The 14,358-nt window shown below is 42.7% G+C and overlaps 1 long non-coding RNA gene across 1 annotated transcript in view; it reads left to right on the top strand.

Annotated features, from left to right (window-relative positions):
• The window catches only part of LOC116646172, a 102,092-nt gene extending 88,517 nt beyond the window's left edge, over window positions 1-13,575 (top strand). The window contains exon 6 of the long non-coding RNA XR_004302078.1: window positions 13,519-13,575. This is a non-coding gene — a long non-coding RNA (uncharacterized LOC116646172). The remainder of the gene's footprint in view (window positions 1-13,518) is intronic.
• The last annotated feature ends 783 nt before the right edge of the window (window positions 13,576-14,358 follow it).

Raw genomic sequence — 14,358 nt, 5'->3', positions numbered from 1 at the left:
GTCGCTTCTAAAGTCTAAGTTGGCAAAGGCATCGTGTGGGAAATGTTCATCTTACAAAAATGTGGTGTACACCTACCACATGCTAGGTGGTGTTTTCGGTCTGGGAATACAACTGTGAACGAGGTCGCTGCCCGCGCGTGGGGCAGAGCGGGGAGGCTGACAGAGGTCGAGCAAGGAGGTATATGCCAGGTGTCGGTAGGTACCTAGGGAGAAAAAGAAAACCAGGTCAGACAGATGAGTATCCAGGAGTCCAGGACAGAGCAGCTTTATCCAGGGCTCTCTGGAAAAGGCCAAGACCTCCCCGATGTTGCGATAATGGCTCAGAGGCTTACCCATGGGTATGTGGAGGAAGAAGGTTCTAGGCAGAGAAAACAAAACCACTGCAATGGAGCTGGGAGGAGCAAGCTTGGTATGTCGAGGGGTTAGAAAGGAGGCCAGTGTGGAACAGCAAGCCAGGGGGAAGGTAGCAGATGAGGTCTGGGAGGTACTGAATGTCCGATGTCGTAGGGCCCTGTTGGCCATAGAAGCTGCTAGAGGTTAGGAGATGAGAACCAGAGAGAAGGAAGATGGTGTTCCGAGAGTATGGGCGGTTTATGTAGGGATTCTAGAGAGCCCAGCCCATGGTGCCTCATAACTGGAGTGTGTACAAGTCACTTAGGGCTCTCTTTTGGTAAAAAGCTACTTTTGTCATTTAAATGATGATACGAAAACCTTGGTAGAGCGAGAGAAAGTTGAGCTATCAACTCCGTACCCCAGTGAAGGAGCCAGAAGTGGGTAATTCTTCCTGTTACCGTTACTCCTCAGAGGTGTAGGGTCCTCAAGTGACTAGCATTGGGGTGTTGCTATTCCCTTTAGGCTCGCCAAAAATTCACTCCCCATGGGGCATGTCTTTGCCCATTTTACGCTCAAGTGAAACAGTTTAGAATTTGGAACTGCCATGGTTTCCGAGTACTTCTGTGTTAAATATGCCGTGTTTTCTTTTTCGTAGCCCTCATGTTTATGTTTAGCGAATTGATAGATTTCCTCATAATTCTGTACGAAAACTTGTTCGATCCAGGTTAAACAGCTTACGCAGCACTCGTGTTACTGTTGGAGGCAGAAAGGGAGCGTGGGAAAGTCAAAGCACTTGCCCCGTTGGGAGGAGCAGAATTGTATCAACTTTTTCTCTTCTGAAAAACTGTGTTAAAGACATTTTTTGCAATCTCTTAAAGATAGAGTTGAATGCTGTAAATGGATTGCAGCCCCTGGTCTATCATCATCTGATAGTAAAAATCCTCCCTCTTGTGTAAGGTATGTAGGATTTCTGTCATCTGGGACTTTTCCTGGTAACTGACGTGGCCTCAATGAGAACAGACACCAAATGTGTGTACACGTCGTTGCATCGACATCGGACCACACAGCTGGGTCTGACAACACAGAAGGGTTCGCAGGGGCTTGATAGCTCTTTGTGGTGATTGTCCAGGTTTATCTTTCCTTCACACCACCTGAGACTTAATCCCTGAACTCTTCTCATCTAACCCGACTTTCCGCTAGTTAGTTATGCATTTGGGTTAGCACTCGTATCCTTTGAGCCAAGGACCCACCTGCAGAAAAGAGTTACTGGTTTTGTCATTTATAGTTGAGTTCAACTGGACCGGATTTCCTCACTGCCTCTGGCTGAAACTTTTCTGACTGAGAGAATGAGAGTTTCACTTGTGGGTTGGAGAAATTAGTAATTGGGGAACATAGAGTGTTTGGTGTTTGTTCCTTTCCACCCTCCCGCTGAGGTAGGAACTCTGTAGTGGGAGAAGGGAGTGGAGAGTTGGCTCTTCATGTGGAAGCCAGCCCCCTTGGATGAGCTGGATGGGGAGCTGAGAGAGAAAGGTGTAGAAGTGCACTGATAAGGAAGGATGTAGGAGAGCCCCAGGGGACCCGCAAATTTCTGGTCCTAAGTCCAGGTGGCCTTGGGCCCTTCCTTGCCTTACTTCTTTCCGGCATCCCTGACCTGGGGTCCATTCCTGCTTAGCGCCTGAGAAATGAGAGGCATGTTCTTGATTGAGCAAGGAATTCAGGAATGGGATTCCAAGTCCCCATCTCCCCCAGATTCTCCTGTGTACATCTCTCAACTGAATCTGCTTTCTAGGTGAAATGGAGAGAGCTTGGTATTAAGGTCCCTTTTCCACCAGTCTCTGACTTCTAGCTTTGAGGGAGACGCGTGTATTACCGATGAAGTGGTGTGTTCTCTTCGGTCCTTTGTCTAAGGCTGGTCATGTCTGATGGTCTCCTGGGGCCTGAGCCGTTTTACCCCATGCACCCCGGGATTTCCCCCTCTGCTTCCCCCATATAAATAGACAATTTGCTGCCTGTATTCTAAAACCTTGATATTTCTGCCTTTGACTGGAGTCTATTCTGGAACGACTGTGTGGTGGCTGGGCACTGCAAAATGAGTCAGTTCCTGCAGTTTGGTTACAAGTTCTCAAAAAGTATTTCAGAATGTGGATGTGGTCAGCAGAGTCATTTTCCAGGCATCTAAAAGGAAACCCACATCAACTGTAACAATTGAGCTGAGAACCGATGGCCCTGCACAGCAGAACCAGGCCTGCTTTTCCTCAAAGGAAAGCCCATAGCTGCCCTCAATCTAGCCTACTCTGTAGATCTTAAAGGAGACTTCATCTTCGTGCTTGCAAATCACATTTAGCTGCAACTGATTGCATGAACAGAGAACTAGAAGTTTGGCCTTCGTCACTTTTTGAATGTGGGCACAAGTTTGACATAAGAAATTATTTTTGTAAAATGGAATCTTAAGGGATTAGAATCCAGTGAGCACAAAGTGTGAAATGTGGTTTTGGGACAGCCACTTTGGTGATTTTAGCTAATGTGCTGAGGAAGAACTAAGATGGTTTAGGTACCACTGGAGTATGTGAAAATACGATTATTTCGTTTACTGATTGAGTTCTGAAGCTACGTAGAGTTAGCTGCAATACCAATAAAAAGAATTCAATCCTTTTCACGCTTTAAAAGAACTTCAAGTTTGTCATAACATTTGGAGAATATTTTAGTTCTGCACTGGTAGATTCTGTTATCCTCTTGGGTACCATGAATTATGTAAAATTTTTACTGAGTTCTTCATTACCTGTTTTGCACCATCTGTGAAAACCAGTGGAGTTTTCAATAATAAGGAAACAACCTAGAAAAAATGGGCAGATGGTTTGAACAGACACTTCCCCAAAGAACACAGACAGATGACATATAAGCACATGAAATGATGTTCACCATCAGTAGTCATTAAGCAAATGCAAATTGAGACACCAGTGATATACCACGACACACCTATTTGAATGGCTGCAGTGAAAAAGGCTGATCATACCAAGTGTTGGCGAATTTGTGGATGATCTAGAACTCTCTTAATACATTTAGGTAGAAAGGTAAACTGGCACATTTTGGAAGACACCTGGCCAAGTCTTACATCGTTAAACATACACCAACCATAGGTTCCAGATATTCCCCTCCTACAGAAAAGAAGGCCTATGTCTACATGCTGTGTTTACAGCTGTTTTATAAGTAATAGCTAAAAACTGGAAGCAGCCCTAATGTCCATCAACAGACGAATAGATCAACAAATTGTGGTGTATCTGTCTGGATACTACCGAAGAATGAAAAGAAGTGAGCTATTCATATAGTCAGCATGGAGGATCCCCACCCTAAGTGAAAGAAGCCAGACAGGAAAGAAGTACATACTGTATGATTGAATTTATATAGAATTCTAGAACATGCAAAGACATTTAGAATGACAGAAAGCAGATCCCTGGTTGCTTGGGGTGGGAGAGGTAGGGTAGCAAGTGGGAGGGATTACAAAAGGGCACAGGGGAACTTTGGGGCTGGTGGATAATCTCACTATCTTGTTAGTGGTGATGGTTTCACAGGTGTATGCATATGTCAAAACTTGGTCAAATTGTATACTTTCAACATGTGCAGTTGATTGTGTGTTAGTTATTCCTCAATTAAGAAAAACTAAAAAAAAAAAAGAGCAATCACCGTGATGGTAGATGGAGCATTAATAATGCCCTTATTTGAAAAAAATAAAGACTTAGCATCTCTTAGAGGGGAAAAAACCTGATGCAATTTTAATGGTTTGGGGATAGAAATAGAACCTTCTAGTACAGATGAGAAACCAAAGTTAAGCTGAACGTAATAAATGTGAAAACTTTAGTTCCTCCTATTTCCAAGGCACTGAAACAAGTGGTTCAAGACGGATCTTGTCCAGCACTGTGGGGTCAGCTGCCTGCCCGGGTTTATAAGCATCTGTCCTCAAATACAACTAGTGTAGCACTCACCAGATGATGAGGGAGGCCTAAGGCGTCTGAAGCAGGGTTCAGATTGCAAAGATAGACATGAAAACCCCACCTTTAGATTCTACCATTGTTAGAGAAGTAAATCTATTTGCAGAGCACGTGGAAATTGAAAAAAGCACTTTCATAAACCTCATTTTGTGCGATCATCTCAATAATCCCATTATGGGTAGGATCGGTATTCTCATTTGCTTGGGCAGCACGCTGAGACCCAGAGAAACCAGGCTGTTTGCTGGATCACAGAGTCCCCAACGTTTTGGGCAGCTGTCACCATTCTTCCTACTGTACCTTGCTGCTTCCCCAAATTCCTGTCATTGAATATTTGGCCAGGATTCTTCACCCATTGATTTGTCAGGCAGTCACAAGAGTCCCCTCTTTTGTATATGAACTGTTCATGGCAGTGATTTTTAATCCTGTTTCCCCATCTGTAAGTGGGTAGTAACATAACTGCGGGCTACACGAAATTGTCGTAAGGGGCAAAGGCTCGTATGGTGAAAGAGCCGTGGGAGCTCGTAAACACCATATACACAGCGGGGGTTCATATTTACTATGTACATGATTTCCTTATTGGGCCGGCTTACTGTTGGCACGACAGCGAGCGAGCAGCTTTGTAGAACCAACAGGTAGTCGGGAGAGCTGCGTTCCATTAGTTGTATCATGACTTCCGTCAAGATTGTCATGTTCATAATAAATGAAATTATTTTACATGCTTCCTTAAACAGTCCGTAGTTGGGCTCCCGGTGATTGAAACTGGTGGCTTTGAAAGGACACAAAACAGCTGAAGGCAGGTGCCATTCAGGTTTACTTAGCCAACGAGGTTGGCCCATCTCTGCTTGGCCCCTTTTTCCTCCTTGGCTGTGTTGACTGCCATTTATTTCTCTTTGCTCTTTGTCACGAATTCAGTGGCCCTCTCTCTTCAGTATCCCTCTTCCTTTGTGATGGGTCTGTTGCCAACCAAACTTCTCCCCAGCTTCGGTGATAAACGATACGGGGACCATTGTGGCCTTCTGTACTCTCTAGGATGGTGTTTCACAAAACATGTTTTCAGGAGACAGGGAAAAACCGTGGTCAAATAAGTTCAGGAAAAGCTGGGTTGAACAACATTAAATAGGTTTCTTCCCTGCAGGACTCCTCAGAACTTTTTATGGTTGTATGGAAACTTCAAGAGGAGCATATGGTACATCTACAACATTTCCCAAATTTAACAGATTCAAAGAATTTGTGTGTGTGTGTGTGTGTGTGTGTGTAATCATCTCTCAGTTTAATACTCCAAAGTTGAACACACTTTGGAAAATGACGTTCGGTAACTTGTTATTTGATATGTTGGTAAAATGACAATTTTCCGACGAGTTTTCGGTCTGTCCCTCCTGGCACATCGAATACAAAACATGATTTGTTTTCTTGACTCGGTCGCAAGAGTTCCAGTTTCTAAACTTTTTATTCATGGTTTTAAAGCTCCTTCAGGTTTCTTTTAACCTTGGAAAATCAGGAGATGTAATCATAGGAGGGCACAGAGATCGGAAGGTTTTGCCTAAGGATGAAAGTCAATGGAAGGAATTTCTCGCTCTCTTTTTTTTTTCACCAAATCGTCTAGATTCTGCCCTTTGAAGTACCTCCATTCATTTCATCCTGGCTTCCATAGGGGCATTTAGGAAAGAAAAGTGATGGACACACCAGCTCTCTGGTGGACATGGGGCTTGTGTTAACTGTGAGTCACTACAGCCATAGGATGACTTTGACCTCTCAAGCAAGAATTATCATTGTATGGATTTTTTTTTTCTTTTTTTACAGTTTGTTCCCCAGACCACAGAAAGTTGAATAATCAGCATAGGACTTAAAAGAGAGATAGTGTCAGAACGAATAGTAATTGTCAGCAAGAAATTTGAATAGTTTCAATGCTGTTGCCTGCCAGCTAGGAATGGGAAGCGGGAGAATGAAATGGGGGGTAAGGGGCATTGAGTTGGGACGCGGACCCGGTGATTTGGGACTTAGGTGAGTTGGGATCGTTCTTGGCCTGTCACATCTCCATAGGATGTGTGAGCACCCCACAGGCTGGGTATGCCAGGAAAGCTCAGTCTTGTGGTTTGGATTGCTCATCAGGCTCTGGGGTTCACGGCTCTTCTAGGCTTGCCTCCTCACATCTAGTGTGTTCTCATTAGAAATTGAGGGTTCCCCATCATTTCTGAGCTGCTGCTTCCTGGCCATTTTCTGGAAATGCTATTCCTTGCTATTCCTTTTTGACTGAAAATCGCTACCAAGGTACCTTGCCATTCACACTCCCCAGATTACCTGCCCCCCCCCCCCCGCACGCCCCTCCACATACACACATATTCTCTTATCCTCTTTAGCCAGTCCTTTCAAGGTTATGTTATCCTTTAGTGCCAACTATCTCTCCTGACCCCTTTCTCCACTCCTAGAAAGAGGAACCAGATTTCCCCTGTGTTACCATTAATATAAACAGCAGTTGTGTTTCTGTTATTTACCCTTTCAACCTAGCGATAAAGCTTGCCACTGCGTCTCCCCGCCGACCCTGCACAGGAAGAGAGACTTCCTTCCTTCATTTCTTGCCTTTGCTCAGGCCTGTGAATAATCTTCCCTTTCTCCGGATGCTCACCTTCTCTAACTTTTTTTTTTTTTTTTTAAACTCCCGAGAGTGACTCCTGTATCCTTCCCCTCCCAACTTCTGGTTGTATCTCCATCTGATACCCTTCCTCTTCCACCTAGTTCCCAGGACCACCCATGAAGCTGGTCCCTCGTTGACGAGTACCTGTGTGTGGTGGCTGGGTGTTGGGCTTCCCTTACACCCCTTGCCCCCTGGGCTGTATTGACCTTCATCTCTCCTCCTTGCCCTTTGTCATTTTCCATGGCCCTCCCTCTTCACTATCCCTCTTCCTCTTTATGTTCTAGAGGACTTCTGTGATGATCTCACAAATCCATCTCCCCTTGTAAGCAGCGAGCTTCATCTTTGGATATTTTTGTCTTCGTTATGTTTTGAATCTGGCTCATTTTAATTAGATGGATTGTGTTTCTCTAAGCACTGACATATGCTCGACAGAACCATCCATATATTGGCAAAAACCTTTCACTGTGAGCATGGACCTAGTCCAGCTTCAACTAATAAGGAGGGAAGAAGGGGAGAAAAATGCTGTCGTCATGACTTTTCAGGGCCCTTGGTCAGTACTCAGTTATTGCCACCGAAACACTTTTGGTTTCTTTATGACCAGTTGAACTGGTCACACATCTACTGGGTGGCGATCACTGTGGGAGCAAATGCTTGATACTTGACTGCTGGCTTTCTTCCGTTCTCTAGAAGTTTAAAAATAGCCAGTTCTGCCCTTTTCCTTTATTTAGCACATATCGGGACAGTCTTTATAAATGTCAATTAGCTTTCCTGTTTTCTCTTTGTTACACACAAGAAGAATCCAGGTTGTCATCCTGTTCCTCTTGGTGAATTTCTTGTGGGTGTTGTAGCCACTAGGTCATCAGATAATATCAACAGGCATGATATATACATGTAGCCCTCCATCATTTCAAACCGTTTTTATTAGCCCCTCCAAATCTTCACATGTATCAGTTAGCTGTCTTCCCTTTTCCTTTGTGGTATGAGCCATTTACCCAAACCCAATAATTAAAAAAAATCCGCATACTACCATACACCTCATAAGAATTGAAGCCCAGTACTACTTCTGGTAGACACCTGTGGTTTTTCGACGAGGCTTCCTTTGATCACAATATAGTTCATTTTGTAATCTTCACAAGCAAAAGAAATTGTTACATATGGATGTTCCTTTTGTTCTTTTCTTTCTTCTGTTCTCTTCCCTCCCCTGCCATTCCCTGTTCAGTTGTCTCGAAATTTTTTCATTTCCCCAGAGTAGATCTTGCGTAGGGCGTTTAGGAGAGCCTTCCCGAACCCCCGGGACTCTTTCTGTACCGCAAGGGATTATTATAGGAATATGCACTCTGAGACCGTGCTATCGCTAGCCTACACTCTGGTAGGAAAATATGCTCTTTTACAAATAGCTTGATCCTATAAGCACCCACAAATCTTATAGAAAGGTACCATAAAACTAAGATGGGAAGCAAGTATTGTTCAAAGGATAAAGAAATACAAGAATTTCCCTGAAATGGAGATACTCTCTCACTATTTTTTTGTTGTTGTTTCTTTTTAATTTTTTTCAGATTTTACTTTTAAGTAATCTCTACACCCAACGTGGGGCTCGAACCTACAATCCTGAGATCAAGAGTCCCATGCTCTGCCGACTGAGCCAGTCAGAGCCCCCCTTGGTTTATTTTTCAAAGTGTGTTAGTACAGGTGCCGGGCACTTCATTTAGACTTCTTTGACAAATATTTACTAAAAGATGACTATGATCCAGTGTACCATGCTAGTACCTGGGGAATCTCAAAAGAATAGGACTCAGTTCTTACCCTCAAAGAGCTCACATTCTCAGAGGGAGACGCATTTCTAAACAAATAATTGAAGAGCAATTTGGCTTGGGTTTCTGGCTGAGACACAGACTGAGTGATCTGGAAGCTGGTCCTGGGTAGCATGTCGCTAACTTTCCAGAAGACTCCGGGAAGGCCCTTTAGAATCCTAGAAGAGTCTCCTTGAGCTGGGCCCGGCAGAGGGGGAAGAGCAGTGGGCCAAGCAGTGTGCAGAGGACACGTAGTCGCTCTCCTTCAGTCCGTCTGAGAGTGGGAAGAGTGAAGAGAGACCAGATGAAGACTTTCACAGCGTGAACACATTCAGTGACCAAAGGAGTTTTTGTACAGTGGCAAGAGCCAGAGACGTGGCAGAGATACGATTATAAATGAAACCTGCAGTCTTAGGGGTGTGTGATATGGGTGACTTTAGACAATAGCACAAAGCTTAGAAACGAGACCAACTTTAGAAAGACCCCAGTAATGATGTAGCATCGTCATGGGTTAATTGTGATTAAATAAAAGTCTGAGTCAAGGAATCTCGGGGGGGTACTGCCTGCTTGGTTATTTATAGGTTCAGAAAACAGTCACCTTGTTTTGATATTCTTTTTTTTTTTTTTTTAACTTAACCGTTGATAGAATGCAAATTACTTTTTTTTTCCTTCAGTGATAAGCATTCCTTATTGCACACTGCTGACATCGTATGAAGCGAATTGAGGGGGTTCCTTTCAGAGACGGGGAGAAGTGACAGTGAGATGTATTTGCACGTGGATTTGAGTTCAGTTAATTTCTGGAACTTGTCCACAAGGAGGCTGTTACTTAGGTGAAAATTATCCTTTTTCTCGGAGCGTTTTTTAATGAGTAAAATGATTCATGTTTTCATCCAGTGATTGTGTAAAAAAAAAAACAAAACTTTGGTTTTCGTTGAGAAGGATTAAAGGCATGTGTCTAATTGCTAAATATTATTCTTAAGAAACTAGTCTGAGTCTGTCTTTATGGGTTCTAAGTGGTTTCGCCTTTAGAAGCTTGTTTTAGGATCTTGTGCCAACCCCATCCCTTCCCAGGCCTGTTCAGACTAGAATGATCTGGCAGGGCAAAGTCTTTTTAATATATATATATATTAATATATATATATATATATAATATAATGTCTTGAGCAGGAGCGTCTCAGGAAAGGTTCACCTTGCTCTTTAGGTTGATTTGCAGAGCAGTTTACTAACTAGAGCGAGGTGAGAATCAAGTGACCGTCAGCTGGTGTGAATGTTTTCGGTCAGTCCAGTCACGGGATCTCAGGTATGCGAGAGTTGGATGGGCTGCCACCACACACCGACTGTGGCGAGACCCTGGCTCGGATACTCTTAGCGTCACACGAAAGGAATCCCAAGTTCACAAGAACGTACTTGAATTAGTCACCTGTATTTAAAAGGTTGGTTTTTCCTCTGACATCATTTCACCCCGTGGCACACTGTGTGTATATGTGTGCATTTCTTTCCGGGGCGATAGTTGAGTTAAGGAGACTTGTTGTTCTTAACCACGTGGGAGGCAGTTTGTTAGTTGTTTTGTTTTCTTGCAAACGACTTTATTGAGGTATAATTGGTATACAAAGAACTGTACATATTTAATATGTGCGGTTTGATGCGTCTGAACGTAATGCAAACAGCCATGATGCTGTCAGCACAATCAAGGTGTGACAGACCTGTCCGACACTTCCTGAAGTTTCCTTGTGTGTGTGTGTGTGGTGGGGGGGTCAGAACACTTACCAGGAGATCTACCCCACAGGAGACCGTTTTTATTTGCTTCTAAAGTAAGCTCTGACTTGGTTAGGATAGCATTCTGGGGTGTGTTCTGTCAAATCCATAAATAATATTTTCAAAGTTGATCTGTACTCCTATTGAGTTACAGAAAGCTGCTGGTACATGCCCTAAAATATGTGAGATCTCATGGATGGGGGTCAGAGGGGACATCTGGAGCCCAACTTGACAGTTTTGACTTGGGAAAGTGAACATTCTGGCTGTGCTCTGACATTGTTCATCCCTCTCCATTGACTTCCACGTACAGTGCTTGGGGTCAACATTTCTTTCCCCAAACTACAATTTCTAAAGTCAGTGATACTTTGGGAGGGGGTCAAATAGCATTGTCCCAATAATCCCTTAAAAAGACAGGGTAAAATCTACTCTTCTTGGGTTGAATGACCCACGAAACCACATTTCTTTCATTTCTAGTGGAACTTTGATGAGAATGCCATTTTATATCTGTCATCTTAGCTTTAAACATCAGCGGGTTTCTTTACTTCTTGATTTGGTTTATAGGTCACCCCTGTTCTAATTCTGGAGGGGAAGCTCTTCAGATTCTAGGTTAACATTTCAAGAAATGGTCTTTATCCCAGTTCCAGGCAGGTTTTTCAACAGCAGGTGGCAGGCTTCTTCTTGCTCTCTTTCCCATTCTGCGTACCTTGAATAAATGGTCTGTAGCCAGAATGGACAGAATTTTTAAAAATTACTGTCTTTGTTTTGCTTGTTTGCACCACGAATGAAACTTGCGCAGCAAGTTACCTTGGTTATAATTTTGTCACCCGGCCCTGGGGCTGAGCTGGCTTCTTAATTGTTAGATGATGGAGTTACATAATGTGACATTTTTAGTTGGACCCGATTGCTTTTCTTTGACTACGACTTCTAAACATTGGAAATGTGTTATTGGTTAATAGTCTATGCTATAGCGTATTCTTTAGATATTCTATTGTATATTTTAATAAAGTTGAAAAATGTGTGTTTATTGGTTGGTGGTTGACACTAATCTATGGCACCGCCTCTAATAAAATCTTATTTCCAGGTTTTCCTTTTTGTATTACCTAGATAAGTTTAGAAGTAGGGAGAAAAGACCATCTTAACTTTATAGTTCTTTAAATGTAAGGACATTTGGAGGATAGGCCGGGCAAGCTTTAACAATTAAAAATATCATTCTTCTAATTTAAATCTAGACCAAAACTTATAAAAGATAATCCTTTGGATTTTGGCATTAAAACTAACCAAACTAAACCCTTGTTTCATTGTAATTGCAGTCTCATTCATAAAAGTAGAGTTATGAACATTTAGTTTTAGTGGTTTATGAAATGTAAATTGGCGTGTTCTATAAATGCTTTGTTTTACATTGAGGGTAACATTCAGCCAAACCTGCACAAGCAGCCTTTATTTCTACTTTGGTAGGTATGCCCAGGCTTTCAGGCAATGCCAAAATGTACTTCATAGATGGAATTGGTTTTAATTTATTTAAAAAGAGAAAAAAAAAAAAACAAGCAATCAAACAAAAACCTACTTCACCTTGTAAATTTCAGCCTCCTCCCCTAGGATCTAACCACCTGATGAAACACTATTATTATAACTTGGCAAGTAGGTTCTCTCTTAAAATTAGACATCTGCGATTAAATAGTTAAATCATTCCCTTAAAATGTATATATCCAGAGCTCCCAGAAAGCTGGTCATTTTTTCTTATAGCTAACAACAGTTTTTTTAAAGGCACTTTTCTTGGCAACAAATATTTGACCTGTCCAGTCAAGTTCTAAGTGTAGCCTTTCTTCCAGTTGATGATCACTTTTCTAAATCTTTTCCAAGTGATAGCCAAAGCCTTTTAAACTCCTACAAAGGTAGGAGTCGAAAACGCATACCCAGAGCAAAGTCGTGTGGTCATTTACATTCTAGAATAATCTTAAAAGTCAAACATAGTAATTGGCCACAGTGGTCACGTGCTAGTACAAGAATGCCTTCTCGAAGACACCAGGCTTTTGTGCTGCTTTGGGGCCTTTGTTCTGACTTTCGCCTCCCTCTGCAGTGTTCTTTCTCACCCCAGGTATGTGACGTTCTCCTCCTCCTCCTTCAGGAAGCTGCTCAAATGTCACACCCACAGCGAGGCTTTCCCTGACTACCTATGAAAATAGCGCTCCTCTTCACTGTGGCATTCCTCTGTGAAATAATCCTACCTATCAACTGAGTTTCTTTTTTGCCTTCGCCTACACACACCTTAAATCTTTGACTTCAGGCACTGTCACATCCCCAGGGCCTGGCATGAAGTACGGAAAAGGCACTCAGTAGGCATTTCTGGGGTGAATGAATGAGTGAGTGAATGAATCAATGGAGAGGATGCTTACCTGCACTGGCGTATGGGAGGAAGGCTCGAAACTGACATCGTGGTGAACTGCTGCCTTGAATACTTGGTGGCATATCTTTTCTGCAGTTTCCTTTGGTGTTTCAGACATTTCAGAGAAATAACTGTATCATCCTCAATTTATAGCGGGGAAATAACTTTTTTTTTTTTTTTTACTGCCATGTATTTTATGTATGTGCATCATGGCTAGATTAGCCAAGTTCAAGTGGCATAAAGCAAACAAAGAGTGCTCCAAGGCCACAATAAAATGGTGGGTTGGGTTTTTTTCTTGTTTGCTCAGTTCTCTGTTTTTCATATATAACATTTTATTGCAAAAACATGCCAAATAACCAATTGTAGATTTTTCTCACAATCATGTACACTCCAGAAAGGCAGGGATTTTCATGTTTTGTTTGGTTTGCTGGATCTCTAGCAGCTGAGAGAGTATCTGGCACTTTCTTCCATATCACTCAATCAGTATACACACCGAGGAAATAAATCTAGAGGTTGTTTAAAACTCTATACGTGGGATTATTGTCAGAATGTCAATAAAGAAAATATGAAATTGAGATCTAGTGATATCATTTCCACATAGGTCTCCAGGATTGATGTTTTTCCTCTTTCCTTCCACAGAGCCCCTCCCCCAGAAGGCTGCGGATCATCATCTAGCTGCGGGAAGGTGGAGGTACCCTCAATGGCTCAGTAGCCAGTGTAGATCCTGTCTTTTGTAATCAGTAGCTACATCTGGCTACTGGGTCTCTGATGGCATCTTCAGGCCTCTGTTACAGTGTCCTGAGTGAGGTTACTGCGAAGACCTTAATAATGAAAGCTTCACCTTGATTTACATTCACGTACACACGCATAGCTGGAGTGTGGGAACCATCAAGGTTTGTGAATGATGAGGCATATTTGATTTCAGCACCACAAGAAGGAAGAATCCATAGACCACAAGAAGGAGGAATCTTAGATTATTTTTCGTTTCTTTTTTCCGCCTCTTTTCCCCATGTGGAAGGTATCATCTGGCCACAAAACCATCTACCTACCTACCTACTTATCTACCTACATATCTCATCTATCCATCCATCCACCCTTTTAATCTCTTGACTTGTAAATGGCATTCTAAATGTGATTAAATAAGGATGTTTGATGGTATGACAGCTTAAGGAAATTTCACTTGTAGACGTCTGGTAGGTAAGTCCCAGCAGCACATTCTGACCTGTCTTTCCAGCGTGCTAGACATGGTAAATACCAGCAACTTTGCAGCAGGCTGTTGTGTTGAAATCCTGTGTGGGAGAGGACTTGCAAGCCCAACATCCAGGTCTGGGGCGTGAACCTGGCATACAATGTAGATTTCTGTGTTTCTTGGGCAACAGCTACATTGTCTGCTGGGTTTCAGGCTACCTGGAAACACGTTCTCCATGGTTGTGTCCTCAGGGCTTCACCTGTATGGGTTTGGGATAACTGTTTTCCAAG

Source organism: Phoca vitulina, unplaced genomic scaffold, assembly GCF_004348235.1.
Source record: "Phoca vitulina isolate PV1807 unplaced genomic scaffold, GSC_HSeal_1.0 scaffold35, whole genome shotgun sequence".
NCBI lineage: Eukaryota > Metazoa > Chordata > Mammalia > Carnivora > Phocidae > Phoca > Phoca vitulina.
Note: the sequence above shows the minus strand (reverse complement) of the source record. Positions and strands in the feature narration are given on the sequence as shown.